This window comes from Amblyraja radiata, chromosome 30, assembly GCF_010909765.2.
Source record: "Amblyraja radiata isolate CabotCenter1 chromosome 30, sAmbRad1.1.pri, whole genome shotgun sequence".
Taxonomy (NCBI): Eukaryota; Metazoa; Chordata; class Chondrichthyes; order Rajiformes; family Rajidae; genus Amblyraja; species Amblyraja radiata.
In genome coordinates, this window is record NC_045985.1 from 20633450 (window position 1) to 20649492 (window position 16043).

A 16043-nucleotide genomic window follows, 5' to 3' on the forward strand; every position below is an offset into this window, starting at 1 on the left:
CGGATTTACATCTATCACTTACAGTAAATCAAAGAAATTTCTTTGATTACTGTTTGATAATTGGGAAAAAAATCATATTGAAATTTTGGAAGGGAACATTATCCCCCACAACCAAAATGTGGGCAGCAGAGATGATGGAGACGTTACATCTGGAAAGAATTAGATTTGTCCTATTGGACAAGTATAATTCTTTTGAACAGATATGGTCTCCATATATACAGTATTTAGAGAAGTAGCTGTTCTTGGCAACACAGCTCGGCGTGCACCCTGCGGGATTTGGTGAGAATAATTCATTTTTATATTGGAATTAACATATATGTCTTTATTGATACTATCACTTGTAGTAGTGTTATTAACAATACATATTGTGGTTTTTCATTTTTTTTTTTTTTTTTTTTTTTCGTTTTTTCGTTTCTCTTTTCTTTCTTATATATAATCAAATTATTATTTAATCACTCTCTTAATGATTTATAACTGTTCTATTCTTTTTCTATCATTATTTCTAAAAAAAAATAGTAGATAAGTATTATTAGTGTTTTACTTAATGCAAATTGAATTAATTTGATATAAAGTTGTTTGAAGCATTGTAATTGATTACCTTTAATAAAAAAATATATTACAAAAAAAAATATAAGAAGATATTAAATTGGCTTCTGGGCTAGCTTACAGCTTATATTTATTGTCAAATTAGGCTTGCCTTAGGTTGCGGTGTGTGAGATAATAAATCCTATAACATTGTCTCCCAAGTGACAAGCAGAGAGAAGCTAGAGAGATCTCTTTGAAGTAAGATGCCGTAAACCAAATGGCCAATGTTATCTTGTACTATGTAAACAAAAGGCCTTTGATGTGATGCGTTCTGTGGAAACCTTTTCCTGTACCTCTGACCATGACTAATGTCTGTGAAATGTGCTAAGGGGACAAAAAAAACCCTATTTAAGGCAATGTAATTCTGTTGTACAGGGAAATGGACGGAAGACGGTCAAGTGTCTGTATTGGTCACTTGACTGGAATTCTCGCTCCCTTCCATCGGCCGATGTTAAGTAAAGTTTTGAACTGGTCTACCAAACAGTTTGTGTGGTGTCTGTTTATTAAGAAGCGAACCTGGTTTAGTAGTTAAGAAAGTAGCTTTTTCAATAGTCAAGCAAAATGCAGTGATACGAAGTGATATGCAGTTACGTCGAGGGACTACGTGCCCTCCGCTCCCACCCTAATAAGATCAAAGGTAAGTTACGTTTGTATCACGTAGCTTACTATTATGCTTCGGAGTATATCATCTGTGATTTCACACCGCTGCTTTGAAGTTTGACGCGCGTGCGCCTGGACGGCCTTCTTCACGTAGTCCCTCGACGTAACTCCTCATAAAATAAAGATCAAACATCAAACTGGTAAGTTCTCATTTAATCTTACTATAAATGTGGGGTTATCCACTTTGGTGGAAAAAACAAGGGGGCAGATTATCTCAATGGGGTTAGGTTAGGTAAGGGGGAGGTACATCGAGACCTAGGTGTACTTGTACACCGGTCACTGGAAGTTGGTGTGCAGGTACAGCAGGCAGTGAAGAAAGCTAATGGAATGTTGGCCTTCATAACAAGAGGATTTCAGTATAGGAGTAGAGAGGTTTTTCTGCAGTTGTATAAGGCTCTGGTGAGACCACATCTGGAGTATTGTGTACAGTTTTAGTCGCCTAATTTGAGGAAGAGCATCCTTGTGATTCAGGCAGTAGGTTCACGAGATTGATCCCTGGGATGGCGGGACTTTCATATGAGGAAAGATTGAAAAGACTAGGCTTGTATTCACTGGAGATTAGAAGGATGAGGGGTTATCTTATAGAAACATATAAAAGGATTGGACAAGCAAGATGCAGGAAAAATGTTCCCAATGTTGGAACAGTCCAGATCCAGGGGCCACAGTCTTAGAATAAAGGGGAAGCCATTTAAGACTGAGGTGAGAAAAAACTTTTTCACCCAGAGTTGTGAATTTGTGGAATTCCCTGCCACAGAGGACAATGGAGGCCAAATCACTGGATGGATTTAAGAGTTAGAAGGAGCTCGAGGGGCTGGTGGAATCAAGGAATATGGGGAGAAGGCAGGCACGGGTTATTGATTGGGGACGAGCAGCCATGATCACAACGAATGGCGGTGTTGGCTCGAAGGGCCGAATAGCCTCCTCCTGCAGCTATTTTCTATTTTTTTGGACCCAGACAGGGGCCTGTGTTTTACAAGAAGCTCACTAATGCAAGATATAAGTATGCTGTTCGCCTCATCTATAAAAATGAGCAAGCTATGAGGGCTGATTCCATGACTAAGAAGCTGCTAAGTGACAATGAAACTGATTTTTGGAAAGATGTGAGAGCTCCTAACAGTTGCAAAACATCTCTACCATGCACTGTAGATGGAATCTCCGGATTAGCTAATATCGCGGAGTTATGACGACAACATTATAGTACTTTATTTAACTGTGTCCAAGGTGATTTGTATAGGGTGGACAATATTGAGAGTAATGACTCAATGGTGATTATGTCACATGAAGTGTATCATGCCATGAACAAGTTGTCCAACAACAAAGCAAGTGGCTTAGATCATATATCTGCTGAACATCTTAAGTATACGATACTTAAGTATACAATAACCAACCTGATCTCCCGGTACCTCAGCACTTCAACTCCCCCTCCCATTCCGAATCTGACATTTCTGTCCTGGGCCACCTCCATGGCCAGAGTGAGGCCCACCTAAATTGGAGGAGCAGCACCTCATATTTCGCTTGGGTTGTTTACACCCCAGCGGTATGAACATTGACTTCTCCAATTTCAGGTAGTCCCTGCTTTCTCCTTCTTTCCCCTCCCCTTCCCAGCTCTCCCACAGCCCACTGTCTCCGCCTCTTCCTTTCTTCTTCCCACACCCCCCCCCCACCCTCACATCCGTCTCAAGGGTCTCAACCCGAAACGTCACCTATTTCTTTTGCTCCATAGATGCTGCCTCACCCGCTGAGTTTCTCCAGCAATTTTGTCCACCTTCGATTTTCCAGCATCTGCAGATCCTTCTTAAACATTTCATCTACCCCACTACGAAATCTCCTCAAGGTATGCCTACTTTGAAGAAGTTCTCCTTCTCTCTCAGAAGACAGTTTAACAACCTCCTCTCTCACTGCCCCTCCCTCCCTCTATGATTCCCCATTCACTCCAACTCTACGACCACATCTTAACCCAGACCCATTTGCTTTCTCGGGACTCGATCCATCTTCTACCTCACGGTTTCCAGGTCCAGTTCCCTACCTCCCATTTCGGACCCAACCCGGACTATAGATACCGAATGACTATCTCCCGCCTTACATGTCAGTTCTCCTTCCGTGCTCTGCGATCTACTCTGGCTGCGATTCGCCGGCATCAGCAGGACCTCGCTTTGACTCTCCCAAAACTTCGGGCCTCACTCATGCAGACCTGCAACGGACCACAACTCTACTTCATCCAACGGCAGATCCACGCCTTCAATAAACGATTCCTGGCCCACTTGGACTCCACCAATAACTTTAAACTCGCCCGCCTCCAGATCGTTCCTGCCACCGACACTCCAAGCCTCGACCACCTGCAGGCCCCGGGCCCCATCACTGACCCCTGCATCACCAGGGCTGCCGAAACTCACCGCCTCACCGGACCCGCTGAACCTCGACGCCTCACCGGGCCCGCCGAACCTCGCTGCATCACCAGGACCGCTGAACCTCGCCGCCTCACCGGGACGGCCGAACCTTGCTGCATCACCAGGACTGCTGAACTTCACCGCCTCACCGGGCCCGCTGAACTTCGCCGCCTCACCGGGACGGCCGAACCTCGCTGCAACACCGGGACCGCAAAACCTCGCTGCATCACTAGGACCGCTGAGCCTCACCAGGACGGCAGAACGTTGCTGCATCACCAGGACCACCTCACCTCACCGCCTCACCGGCTGAACCTCGCCGACACACCGGGACAGCCGAATCCTCACCGCCTCACCGGGCCAGCTGAACCTCGCCGCATCACCGAGCTCACTGAACCTCGCCGTCTCACTGGTCCCGCTGAACCTCGCCGATACACCGGGACAGCCGAACCTCGCTGCATCACCAGGACTGCCGAAACTCACCGCCTCACCGGGCCCGCTGAACCTCGCCGCCTCACCAGGACCGTTGAACCTCACCGCCTCACTGAACCTCGCCGATACACCGGGACAGCCGAACCTCGCTGCATCACCAGGACTGCCGAAACTCACCACCTCACTGCGCCCGCTGAACCTCGCCGCCTCACCGGGACAGCCGAACCTCACTGCATCACCAGGGACCGCAAAACCTCGCTGCATCAACAGGACCGCTGAACCTCACCGGGATGGCCGAACCTCGCTGCATCACCAGGAGCGCCTCACCTCACTGGGACCGCCTCACCTCGCCGCCCCACCTGGTGGCCGCCCCACGGGATGGCCGAACCTCGCTGCATCACCGGGACCGCAAAACCTTGCTGAATCACCAGGACCGCTGAACCTCACCGCCTCACCGGGACGGCCGAACCTCGCTGCATCACCAGGACTGCTGAACTTCACCGCCTGACCGGGCCCACTGAACCTCGCTGCATCACCAGGACCGCCTCACCTCACCGCCTTACCGGGCCCGCTGAACCACACCGCCTCACCCGGATGGCCGAACATCGCTGCATCACCAGAACCACTGAGCCTCACCGGGACCGCCGAACCTCGATGCATCACCAGGACCGCCTCACCGGGACCGCCTCACCTCACCGGGCCCGCTGAACCTCGCCGCCTCACCGGGACGGCCGAACCTCGCTGCATCACCAGGACCGCAAAACCTCACCGCCTCACCAGGCTCGCTGAACCTCGCCGCCTCACCGGGACGGCCGAACCTCGCTGCATCACTCTGACCGCAAAACCTCGCTGCATCACCAGGACCGCTGAAACTCACCGCCTCACCGGGACGGCCGAACGTCACCGCCTCACCGGGACGGCCAAATGTCGCTGGACCACTGAACCTCACCGGGACCGCCGAACCTCGCTGCGTCACTAGGACCGCCTCACCTCACCGCCTCGCTGAACCTCGCCGCCTCACCGGGACGGCCGAACCTCGCTGCATCACTGGGACCGCAAAACCTCGCTGCATCACCAGGACCGCTGAAACTCACCGCCTCACCGGGACGGCCGAACGTCACCGCCTCACCGGGACGGCCAAATGTCGCTGCATCACCAGGACCACCTCACCTCACCGCCTCACAGGGCCCGCTGAATCTCGCCGCCACACCCGGTCCGCCGAACCTCACTGCATCACCAGGACCGCTGAACCTCACCGCCGAACCACGCCGCATCACCAGGACCGCCTCACCGGGACCGCCGAACCTCGCCGCATCACCGGGACCGCCGAACCTCGCTGCATCACCAGGACCGCTGAACCTCACCGCCTCACCGGGACCGCCGAAGCTCACTGTATCACCAGGACTGCCAAAACTCTCTGCCTCACCGGGCCCGCTGAACCTCACCGGGACGGCCGAACCTCGCTGCATCACCAGGACCACAGAACCTCACCGCCGAACCTCACTGCATCACCAGGACCACCGAAACTCTCCACCTCACCAGGACCGCCTCACCGGGCCCACTGAACCTCGCCGCCTGACCGGGACCGCATCACCGGGCCCGCTGAACCTCACCGCCTCACCGGGACGGCCGAACCTTGCTGCATCACCAGGACCACCGAACCTCACCGCCGAACCTCGCTGCATCACCAGGACCACCGAAACTCACCGCCTCACCGGGACCGCCTCACCAGGCCCGCTGAACCTCGCCGCCTCACCGGGACCGCAAAACCTCGCTGCATCACCAGGACCGCTGAGCCTCACTGGGAAGGCCGAACGTTGCTGCATCATCTGGACCACCTCACCTCACCGCCTCACAGGGCCCGCTGAACCTCGCCGTCTCACTGGACCCGCTGAACCTCGCCGATACACCGGGACAGCCGAATCCTCACCGGGCCGGCTGAACCTCACCGCATCACCGGGCCCGCCGAACCTCGCTGCATCACCAGGACTACTGAACCTCGCCGCACCACCGGGACCGCCGAACCTTCCTGCATCACCAGGACTGCCGAAACTCACCGCCTCACCGGGTCCGCTGAACCTCGCCGCCTCACCGGAGCCGCTGAACCTCGCTGCATCACCAGGACCGTTGAACCTCACCGGGTCTGCGGAACCTCACTGCATCACCAGGAACGCCTCACCTCACCGCCTGACCGGGACCGCTGAACCTCACCGCCTCACCGGGACGGCCGAACCTCGCCTCATCACCTAGACTGCAGAACTTCACCGCCTCACCGGGCCCACTGAATTTCACCGCCTCACCGGGACGGCCGAACCTCGCTGCATCACCGGGACCGCCTCACCTCACCGCCTCACCGGGACGGCCGAACCTCGCTGCATCACTGGGACCGCGAAACCTCGCTGCATCACCAGGACCGCCTCACCTCACCGCCTCACCAGGACCGCCTCACCTCACCAGGACCGCTAAACCTCACCAGGACGGCCAAACTTCACTGCATCACCAGAACCGCTCAACCTCACTGGGTCGCTGAACCTCGACGTCTCACTGGACCGCTGAACCTCGCCGCATTACCGGGCCCACTGAACCTCACCGCCTCACCGGGACCGCCGAACCTCACCGCCTCACCGGGACCGCCGAACCTCGCTGCATCACCAGGACTGCCAAAACTCACCGCAACACCGGGACCGCCTCACCAGGACCGCTGAACCTCACCGCCTTACCGGGACCACCGAAACTCGCTGCATCACCAGGACCGCTGAACCTCGCCGCCTCATGGGGATGGCCGAACCTCACTGCATCACCGGGACTGCTGAACTTCACCGCCTGACCGGGCCCACTGAACCTCGCTGCATCACCAGGACCGCCTCACCTCACCGCCTTACCGGGCCCGCTGAACCACACCGCCTCACCCGGATGGCCGAACATCGCTGCATCACCAGAACCACTGAACCTCGCCGCCTCACCGGGACCGCTGAACCTCGCTGCATCACCAGGACCGCCTCACCGGGACCGCCTTCGCTGAACCTCGCCGCCTCACCGGGCCCGCTGAACATCGCCGTCTCACCGGGACGGCCGAACCTCGCTGCATCACCAGGACCGCAAAACCTCGCTGCATCGCTAGGACCACTGAACCTCACCGGGACCGCCGAACCTCGCTGCATCACCAGGACCGCCTCACCTCACCGCCTCACAGGGCCCGCTGAATCTCGCCGCCACACCGAGACCGCCGAACCTCACTGCATCACCAGGACCGCTGAACCTCACCGCCGAACCTCGCCGCATCACCAGGACCGCCTCACCGGGAGCGCCGAACCTCACCGCCTCATCGGGACCGCCGAACCTTGCCGCATCAACGGGACCGCCGAACCTCGCCGCCACACCGGGACCGCCGAACCTCGCCGCCTCACCGGGACCGCCGAACCTCGCCGCCACACCGGGACCGCCGAACCTCGCCACATCACCGGGACCGCCAAACCTCGATGCACCTTATTGCTTTTAACAACAATTGCTTTTATCAACAATAAAGAAACTATTAATCAAAAGACTGTGTTGTGATGATTTATCTGTGATGAAGCTCTGAAGGTCTCATGGAGAGCTCACATGCGTATTACGACATTCTCCTTAACCATGTAGTTCAACTTAGTGGCTAGAGGGAGTAATCTCTTGAACGATATAAAAATCTGCCAGTACAATGACCATCTATCTAGACCTTTTTATTTTAAACCCAACAACAATGACTATTATGTTAGAGTGCTAAACGTGCATATACATCTAACCTACAATGACTGAATTAGCAATGTTTGCGATTTTGAGATTTAAAAAATCTAGTCTGCAATTTATCCCATCAGATAAAGCATAAAAAGAAGTTTAATTTGACACCTAATTCACTTTCATATCTTCAGTATTAAAAAAGTTATGGCCATTTTCATACTCGGAAATTAGCATCTTGTTCCCCAATGCTTTTCCACTGACTTAACACAAAAGCTGTGATGGAGGACAGTCAAAAGCCCATAACTTTCTTAAAAATTTAGAGAACTGAAAGAAATTATCAGTTATTATAGATTGAAGCATTCTGAAACGAATATGAAACAATCTTACTTGGATGACCTGAAATTAAAGCATATAATTAGTTACCCAATTGTAGCTAATTACAAAATTCAATTACTGGATCTAAACATCTATCCATTTCTTAAGAAAAGATGAACATTTTTAAATAGCCTAAGTACGTTCACACAAGAATTCACAATATAACATGATTTTTAAATCTCATTGTCATTAATTTATAGGCCAAATAGAAGGAATTTAGTGTTTAATCTGTTTTTAAATCACTTCTTAAAACCCATCTCTTCTCCGTGGCCTTTGATACCCAGTAAGATGTCGACTTTATTTACTTGATTTAATTTCTTATTTTGATTGCTTTTATTGCGTGGCTATTATTTTTACTCATGTTTTATGTCTTTTAATTCATTGTTGTATTTCATATGTAATTTTTGCGCCTCATGTGAGCTGTTATGTTGTCTGTTTATGATGTCTTGTTTATTCTTCTGTACAGCACTTTGGTCAACATCGGTTGTTTTAAAGTGCTTAACAAATAAAGTTGGATTGGATTGGATTGGATTTAATTCCCGTAAATTAATGGCCATTTTAATCATCTTGCGAGTGGGATTTTGGTGAACGTGATCGATTGGAACGTTGCGGTGAATTTAAACCCCATATCGACAGGAAAAATACTGCCGGTTCATATGGAGCTAAATCACCTTTTCGCAACGTAAAATTTGGATTCAGGTCATCCTAAGAAGCACGTTTATATGCAAAATAAACGGCTTTTAGTTGTCCCGTACCTGAAATCTGTCCATGTTGTCAGCATTCACGGCATTAGAAGCTAATTTTTATTTTACTCCAGCGCTGAAATTGTCCCGCGATTTAAAATAAAAAATTCACAGACCGACAGTTGGAACAAATCATCAGCATAAGCTCGCACCCCGAGAAAATAAAACCCCGGCAGGCAGGAGAAAACCGCATTTTAACCCCGCCCATCCCTCCTCACAGGCGCCAAAGTCGTGCACACGACCAATTGCAGAATTGCAGCGCCGCTGAAGGTAAGTTATGTAACATACCTAACTGAATAAAGAAACCATTGATTCACGGCGTTTGTGCCTCTACATTGGTGACCCGCGACGATCCGAATTGGTGGTGACTTGATGTCTGCAGCTGACAGCCCAGTCCAGCTCTACGGTAATTAACGCTATGTATGCTGCCATCAACTCTGCGTGGCAACCGGACGCCGCCTTGGGCCCTGCCGCCGCGGTCGGACCGCTTGATTCCCGCCTATGCCTGGTCTAGCCGATTGCAGGCTGCCTGGGTCGCCCGCCCACGTCCCACCGCGGTAGACAGCGGTGCAGCAGCCTCAGCCCTCGCTTTCTCTCCCGCTTGAGCTGAGCTACTGCGTAGTAGCCCCGTGCTCCCAGCAGCACTGACGCCCGCCTGACGGCCCCGGGAGCAGGGAGAGAGCATGCCCGCCCATTTCCCCGCCGGCCGCTGCTCAAGGCCTAGCCACCCGATACGGCGGGCCTACTTGGGGTGACGTCCCGAAGACGTCCTTCTGCTCCTTGCGCAGCTCAGATTTCACCGCAGTGACTACAACAATGGCCGCCACGGCCGGCCGGAAACGACTCTCGATCTGTTGACCGCCGTCAATAGCGCCACCTCTGGTCGAGTGGCGACTCTGCAGCCCGACCGTCGTCAGCAGCGCCATCTCCGGTCGAGTGTCATCTATGCAGCCTGACCGACATCTACAGCGCCACCCCTGGTCGGTTGGTGTTATTACAGCATCCAATTACAAGCACAGCTTCTCATTGCACATTGGACATTTCCAACTTTGGTTTCCTGTCCTACACTGCTTGATTCAACCACAGAACATTCGGCATCCGACCGCTTTGGACTTTGATGTACATTTGCAGTTTGTTCTCTGCAGTTTTTTCCATTTTACTCTGTAATGCCTTAACTTCACGTTACTATTAGTTTCTTGTTGTATTTGCATTGTTGCCGACGTCTTTCTCACGATCCCCTGTTGGTCGAAATGACTGGTCTATCCCTCGTCCGTCCGGCGGCTTTTGCGTTGGTCTTCTTGCACCCCTCGGCATACTTCGGGATCGGTCACAGCCCGGAGCGTCGATCTGTGCCCGCGGGCCCCTCCGTCCCAACTCACAGCCGGGGTGCCACCGTCCCCACAGCAAGAGCCGCCCTCGACCCTGCTTGTGCATCTTCCGGTAGAAGGTGAGAGCGCTCCATCCCTTTTCGACGTTTGCCCTCACGGTCTGCCTGTTAGTTTACGGGTCAGGCTGCATCGTTTTGTCGGCCTGCTCATTTTCCTGCCTCTGGTTCTGGGGGGGGGGGGGGTCCGGTGGCGGCACCCCGGTGGTTCGGCCACTAGCTAGACGATCCCTCAGCAGTCACTCACGTGAATGGGCAATGGCAGGGAGGAGTTGTGACGGGGTACAGGGGTGTGTCCTGGGATATGTAACGAACCCTGACACAACCCTCTCTTCCTATTCCTCTCTCTTCATGAGAGTGTCCTGCCACATCAGCAGGAGCTCAGCTCGAGCCCACAAGGTTACAACCTTTCAGCAACAACAATGACTATTATGTTAGAGTGCTAAACCTGCATGCATATCTAACCAACAGCAGCCAGTTGGGATTGAACCTGGTTCTCTAACGCTATAAGGCAGCAACTCTACCGTTGTCCCACCATGCCACCCCACTTAAGCTACCATGGTCGAATATGAGGTGCTGTTCCTCATGTTTGCCTGGGAGCACTCTTTGGCCATGGAAGAGGCGCAGAACAGAAAGATCACTATGGGAATGGGAAGGGAGAGGTGGAACAAGGGATAGCCAGTTAACCAAACCGCTCATCTTTAGGGAGTAAGGAGGAAAGGTGTGAAGCTGTGGGGAAGCACAATAGATCATGGAGAGAAAATATCACCTCAACATAGAGATCAGAATCAAACTCATGTCCGTGGAGCTGAAAGATCGCACCTCCTTGAAGAGAGATCGAGCAACTGTCCATATTGTGCCAGCGCAATAACCTGGCCCTCAACACCAGCAAAACCAAGGAACTGATTGTGGACTTTGGAAGGAGTAGGAGGGGGATCCACAGCCCCGTTTATGGTTGAAAGGGTCAAGAACTTCAAATTCCTGGGCGTGCACATCTCTGAAGATCTTTCCTGGTCCGAGAACACTAACGCAATTATCAAAAAAGCTCATCAGCGCCTCTACTTCCTGAGAAGATTACGGAGAGTCGGATTGTCAAGGAAGACTCTCTCTAACTTCTACAGGTGCACAGTCGAGAGCATACTGACCGGTTGCATCGTGGCTTGGTTTGGCAATGTGAGCGCCCTGGAGAGGAAAAGACTATAAAAAGTAGTAAACACTGCCCAGTCCATCATCGGCTCTGACCTTCCTTCCATCGAGGGGATTTATCGCAGTCGCTGCCTCAAAAAGGCTGGCAGTATCATCAAAGACCCACACCATCCTGGCCATACACTCATCTCCCTGCTACCTTCAGGTAGAAGGTACAGGAGCCTGAAGACTGCAACAACCAGGTTCAGGAATAGCTACTTCCCCACAGCCATCAGGCTATTAAACCTGGCTCGGACAAAACTCTGATTATTAATAACCACTTTCTGTTATTTGCACTTTACCAGTTTATTTATTCATGTGTGTATATATTTATATCATGGTATATGGACACATTTATCTGTTTTGTAGTAAATGCCTACTATTTTCTGTGTGCTTAAGCAAAGCAAGAATTTCATTGTCCTATACAGGGACACATGACAATAAACTCACTTGAACTTGAACTTGAATAAAGAAACCATTTATTCACGACGTCTGGGCCTCGACAATGTGACGTTTAACCAAGACACAAGGAGTTTTCTAATGTTTAAGCGATATGCTGGCATTTGACAAAGATTAAAGTGTAGGAGCCGGAGTATAAGGTTGGATGCACCTTATTGTTTTTTTTCAACAATAAAGAAACTATTAATCAAAAGACTGTGTGGGATGATTTATCTGTGAAGAAGCTCTGAAGGTCTCATGGAGAGCTCACATACGTATTACGACGTTCTCCTTAACCATGTAGTTCAACTTAGTGGCTAAGGGAGTAATCTCTTGAACAATATAAAAATCTGCTGCTACATTAAGTCGAAGAATACCTCTAATAGGAGGTGATGCCAGTCCCAGAGAGTGGGGCAGAAGAATCGGCTAGGATCTCGAAAGAGGTTTTAGCCAGAAGACTGGTTCCAGCCGAGGAACTGAAGACAATAGATCTCGGCCAGAGATGGCCTAGAGGTTTATCGACAGCAGCACAACTTATCTGAAGACATTCTATAGAATGCGAGTAGTGAACGACTCTTATCTCTTTGAATTTTGAAGCTGCAAAGCTTTAATTTTAAACGGCTTCTGTAAGAAGAGCCAGATAAATGAATGCGAGCCACTAGCTTGGAAGATAGCCAAATAAGTGTTTTTCCAATCTGTCTGGAAAAACAGAAGAGATTGCTTTGAAGTCTAGAATACACACATTCCTTCTGAACTAATGTCATTGTTAAGCCCGTGGATGTTTGAGAGATGTTGTCTACAATCTCAGTTTGTTATTGTACTGAAGAAGATGTTGACAAAAAAAAATTATAGCAACTGTAAGAAAACTTTGTTTGTTCAATTTAAAGACTTGGCAATCTGCCCGGCTCTGCCCCTTTTCCAGCATTACGTCCATGCCCGGTTGGTTTTAGAAAGGGACTACGCATTGTCCACTGGCGCCCTGGGGGATTTCCGGGACAACTGAGCACCGCGAGACGAGGAATGTACCCTCAATAAGGATGGTGATAGTTGTATAGTAGTATATTCAGTATATTTCTTTGACCTGTATTATGGTGGTGGGTTTCGATTTGATTAATTCTGTACTATACATATTATTGTAAATAATTAAATTATTTTTGGTTAAAAAAACTGGTCTGTTGAATCACCGGTGGTGCTGAGTCAGCGTACAAAAGAGAGAGAGAATATCTGGTTGAGTGTTGTCAGCATTAATTCGAACATTTAAAAGGATCTTAATTTAGTTGCTGCAAATCTGAAACCTTTCACACACAAACACAGTAGACGTCCTTGTGCAGTTTAGTTTAGTTTAGAGATACAGCACAGAAACAGGCCCTTCGCCCACCGAGTCCGCACAAGCCAGCAATCCCCGAACATCAACACACTAGGTACAATTTTTACATTTATACCAAGCCAGCTAACCTACAAACATGTACTTCTTTGGAGTGTGGGAGGAAACCGTAGATCTAGGAGAAAACCCACGCAGGTCATGGGGAAAAGGTACAAACTCCATATGGACAAGCATCCGTAGTCAGGATCGAACCCAGGTCTCTGGCGCAGTAAGGCAGTAGCTCTACTGCTACACCCACGTGCCACCTTTATTTAAAAGTCCACAAAATGCAAGTTACTATACAATTATTATCAAAGGAGAAAATGTGGTGTGTGCCTCTTAAAATGTGGTGTCACTCTCCTAGGAATCTGAGGGGTAACTTTATCACACAATGGGTGATGGGTGTATGGAACGAGTTGCCAGAAGAGGTAGTTGAGACTGGGACTATCCCAACATTTACGAAACAGTTAGACAGGTACATGGATAGGACTGGTTTGCAGGGATATGGACCAAAAGCAGGCAGGTGGGACTAATGTAGCTGGAACATGTTGGCTGGTGTGAGCAAGTTGGGCAGAAGGGCCTGTTTCCACACTGTATCACTCTATAATGTTTAGAAAATTAAACTAAATCTCTAAACTAAATAGTTCATGTCCAGCATTCAGCTGAATCTGGACGACATTCAGCGTAGACTAAACAGTGGCAAGTAACATTCATACACAGAAGAATCAAAGATCAGCTCCAAAAATCGCATACAGATGATGTTCAAATCGCATTAGCATTGTCAAGTCACACCAACATTCTGGGGTCGTCACTGGCCAGAACTCAACTAGATCAAACACAATTACTGTGGCTACAAGAGCTGGTCAGGGATTGTAGTAACCCATCTACTCATGTCCCGAAGTTTGCAACCAGATGCAAGGCAGGAGCTTGATAGCATTCTATCCATTTGCATCAATTAATGCATCTCCAACAGCATTCCCATAGTTGAGATCATTATTCAAAGCAGCCCACCTGTTTTGTATTCCACTGAAACAAGCTAGATATTCTTTCCCCACACCTCCATTGTGCTAGGACTAGCTTTTATAACTCACTTGCAGGTCAAGAAGTCAACAGGGCATTATCACAAGTACTATGAGGCAGATGCTCTCTCTTTTGTGGGCCGATGAAGGGAGCCAAGAGGCCATCTTCACTTAAAAAACTCATCTCTGCAGCAATTATGCCTTTCGAAGTACACGCTAGTGCACAAGTATGTAGGTAAATTGTGGCACCCAGGCAAGACTTTGTTCTTGAAAGGAAATAGCATGGAGAAATGATTTGTAAGAACCAATAAACAATTGTGAAAATACCAATAAACAATTGTGAAAATACCACAGCTGAGAAAGGTGGCTATAGGATCAGGAACATTCAGGAGTTAATATACAAAACCAATGGTGTATAAAAATGATGATCACTTGTGGTTGAGTTTTTGTTCCGATTGGAGATTAATTATGATAGTAACATGAATTAACTAATTTCTCCAACAACAATTCAATCACAATTGTCAATCACAATTCAATCACAAAGACTCTTCTTCCTCCGCAAGCTCAAGAAGTTTAGAGTAAGGAAACACCTCCTAATCCGATTCTACACAGCCATCATCCAAAGCATGCTCACTTCATCAATTACAGTCTGGTTCAGCAGTTTAGACACTCACTCCCGTAATAAATTACAGCGCATAGTTAACAAAGCATCCAAAATCATCAGCACTCCCCTTCCATCAATAGAATCACTCCACCACAAACGGTCCGTGTCAAGGGTGAAGAAAATCATCTCTGATCCCTCCCACCCAGCTCACCACATCTTCCACCTGCTGCCATCAGGAAGGCGCTACAGCTCACTGCCCGCCAAGACATCTCGATTTAAAAACAGTTCTTACCCACACGCAATCCGAATTCTGAACACACTATGACAACAGCACATATCCTCCCCATGCATGTACTGTATATTGTATGATGTTGTGTTTTATGTTATGTTTGACGGGAATCAGCCTACCTTGTAACATCCTGTACTGAACCTGAATTCCACCAGCTTGACTGTGTGGTCATTAAATAATCTAATCTAATCTAATCTAACCAGATATGATGCTGAGTAATTTGAACTAATCCATCTAGTGCACTTGCACCAAGTTACTTTGGGAGATGCAAAATCAGTCTTCCTGAGAGTGAATCCGCAGAAAGCACAGGTGTGGATGGGTCCCTGGCCAGCGTGTGGGAATATCAAATACAATGGAAGCAGAGAATCATTAGGATTATTACTACCGCAAAAAATGAAGCCAGAGGGAGAAGAGCCAACTTGCTGGAAGAAAAAGGTTTTAAAAACCGGCGGAAAGAGTTGCAGTTTTTCAAAATTGCTGATTGTGGAGATAGAACATAAGTGTGAAGCAGGTGTCCGACAGGCTTGTCTAGAGGGGGGAGGTGGAGAAAACAAAGCCTGGCAAGTGATCTAAAAGCATTTATTTCGAGAGAATTAGAATATAAAAACAGGGATGTAATGCTGCGGCTTTTGAAGGCACTGGTCAGACTGCATTTGGAGTTTTGGGCCTACATCTGAGGTGCAGGCTGGCTGTGCCGATATCCAGTGGTGGTTTACGAGAATGATCCTGGGGACGATTGGGTTAACGTATGAGCGTTTGACCACTCAAGACCTGCACTCACTGGAATTTGGAAGGCCAAGAGAGGACCTCATTGAAACTTACAGAATAATGATAGGCCTGGATGGGGTGGATGTGGAGAGGATGTTTCCAC